This window comes from Carlito syrichta, unplaced genomic scaffold, assembly GCF_000164805.1.
Source record: "Carlito syrichta isolate Samal-C Ts95f unplaced genomic scaffold, Tarsius_syrichta-2.0.1 Scaffold303192, whole genome shotgun sequence".
In the NCBI taxonomy this organism is placed as follows: domain Eukaryota; kingdom Metazoa; phylum Chordata; class Mammalia; order Primates; family Tarsiidae; genus Carlito; species Carlito syrichta.
In genome coordinates, this window is record NW_007247288.1 from 10,238 (window position 1) to 13,041 (window position 2,804).

Below are 2,804 nucleotides of genomic sequence, written 5' to 3' on the forward strand. Positions count from 1 at the left end.
CCCCGCAGAAACCAGCTCCCAGGCGACCGATCCCCCTCCTCCCTGGCCCGCCCTTTCCCAGCCCCCGCCCCCTGCTCTCCCACCGCACCTCCCGGGACCTGGGCACTTGCCGGCCTGCAGTGGCGTGGGGCCCACCGGCCCGCTGCCCTCCTGCGTGGCCTCTGTGTCCCTGCTGCAGTGACCCCCGTCCCCGCCCCTGCCGATGAGATGCCACCGTGTCTTCCGCCAGCTTCGCCCTCTCCTCCTCCCAGCAGCCTTCCAGAGCCGCCCGGTGGGGAGGAGGGCGCTGGCGTGCCCCAGGCCCCGCTTCCCCGTCACCTTCTTCTCTCCCCGCTCCCACCGGAGCCCCCTGGACAGCGAGCAGCCCCCTCCAGCTCCCCTAGGTGGGCAGCGCCCCTCTGGCTCTGCTGGACAACGAGCAGCCCCCCCGGCTCCTTGAGACTGCGAGCGGCACCCCAACCCCATGGTCTTGCCCGCCGGCCACCATCGGGGTGGCAGACCTCGCTCCCGAGTGACGGACAAGCAGAAGCACGTTCTGGCCTGGGCTCTGACATCCTCGGGGGGGATCTGGGGGAAAGGGTGGGTGACCGGAACGGGGCCCGGCACCCGCTCCCGCTGGCTGTTTGTCCCGTCAGGAGGATTCTTCAAGGCACTGATGGGGGAACGCGTTCCAGGACGCGCTGTTGAAAGGAGGACGTGACGACGAACGGCGGGCGCCAACGGGCTTTCCAGAGGAGGCGGTGTGGCAGGGGGCATGCCACCTGACGCCAGGTCCCCGGCACGGCTCAGTCTGGCTGGGCGCCGGCCGGTGCCCCGGCGGGGCGTGCTGCCTGTGTGCCCGGCCCCCAGGACAGCAACCGGATGTGGGCCGGCACGTGGCTATGTTCCTCCTTCGGCCAAGAGAGGAAGTTCACCCCGACGGGGCCAGAGGGTTGCACGCAGAGGGTGGCACGGAGTCATGGGCCGTCGGCCAGGGTGCCAGGGCCCTCGGGGACGGGTGTGGCTCCCACCTCCCAGGCGTGAGGCCCGGGGGCCTGGCCCTTGACAAGGCAGCACAAAGCCCAGGGAACCCCGTCACTCTCCTCCCCAGCTGGGTGTGTGTATCCCGACCCCCTGCCCCAGGTCTCCCTCGCCTCAGACGCGCACGCCGGCTGCGCCCCCACCTCGCATCCACCGGCCCCCGTGCTCGGGGCCAGCCCTCAGCACGCCCGCCCCTGAGGACTTCCCCTCCAGACTCCGCCTGGCCAGCAGGCAGCTCCAAGGCCACTCCCAGGGCACTGCCCTCCCTGGCCGCGTCCTGGCTCCCGCTGGCATTTGTGCCGCGCTTGGTGCCTTGGGCGAGGGTCACCATCTGAGGGCCAGAGAGACCAGTGTGGCCTGGGGAAGGACCCCCCGAGCTGGGGTCCGAACCCCACAGCTGCGCCCCAAGGACACGGGTCGCCCACAGGCTCTCCTGAGGGCTGAGGGCTTCTGCTGGAGTGGTGGGCAGGGCCCAGCACCTATCTGTGCCTCTGCTTCTCCTGTGTCCAGTCCTGGGTCTGCCCTGGCTCTGCCCGCAGATGCCACCCCACAGCCTGTGTTCCCAGCACCGTCCAGCACTCAGTGGGTGCTCGGTGCACACAGGACGTGCAGCAGGTCTGGGCAGAACCTACTCCCGCTCCCTCCACACGTCCCGTGCCCGGGCACCTGTCACGGGACCACGGGGCAGACAGAAGACCCAGGCCCAGGAGCCAGGCAGGGCCGAGTCGGCCCCAGGCAGGTGCGACAGCCCTGTGGGCCCAGGCCCTGGCACAGAGGGAGTGGCGGGCACGAGACGTCCCTGCTGCATCGGGGGCCGCAGAGGGACACGCAAGGAGCAGCAGGGCCTGGCCGGCGCTGACCTGGCGGGACTGGAAACAGCAACACGGCGTTTCGGCAGCGTCAGCGTCACTCCAAACCCGATCCTGCCTTGCAGAGTCAACATGGCCACTTCTCCGTGGCCGGAACCCCAATTGTGCAAGGCCCAGCTGCGCTTCCGGGCTCTGAGCTCACGCGCCCTGTGTCCTCATGGGCCCCTGGCAAACACGCTCCCGGTCGAGCAGCAGCTCCCCATGCCCCCCCTCGCCCCTTCCCTCACCCCTAGGCTCGTATCGCCCTCACAACACCCACCGCCCTCTCCCTCCTCCAGCCCCTCCCTCACGCACCCTCCCTGGCCTCTTCCTTCCCACGCCCCTCACCCTCTCCCTCACGCCCCTTCAGCCCCCAGGCCAAACCTTGGGTCACGTGAGTTCTCCCCTCCCAGCATCCCTTTACAGCCCCGATGTGGACATGAAAACAGCATCCCTAGAGCTGTGGTAGCCTGGAGGAAACCTGAGGGCTTCCTGGAGGCAGCATCTTAGCCAGGACCTGAAGGATGAGTTGATGGGGGGTGGGTGGGGGGTCTTCAAGCAGAGCGAGCAGCATGTGCTCCCCCGAACACCCTCGGCAAAGGTGCAGAGGCACAGAACGTGGCCCTCCTGGGGTGTAGGAGAGAGGCGGGACCTGGGGCCAGCAGTGGCCCATGGGGGCCAACAGGGGCCTGCATGCCAAGGCGCCTTCCACCCCCCCGTGGACCTCACTCATGGCCGCGCCTGGTGGGGCTGGGCCCAGACGTAGACGCTCTACCCATCTCCCTCCAGCCCCAGCCTGGAAGCGCAGGCCTGTGGAGCCAGGCTGCAGGAGGCGGCAGGGGGGCTGGGGCCTGGCTGCTGGTTAGGGACATCCCAGACTCGGCCCCGGGCTCGAGTCCAACCGGGTCTGGGACGGCCTGCGCGCAGAGACCGGCC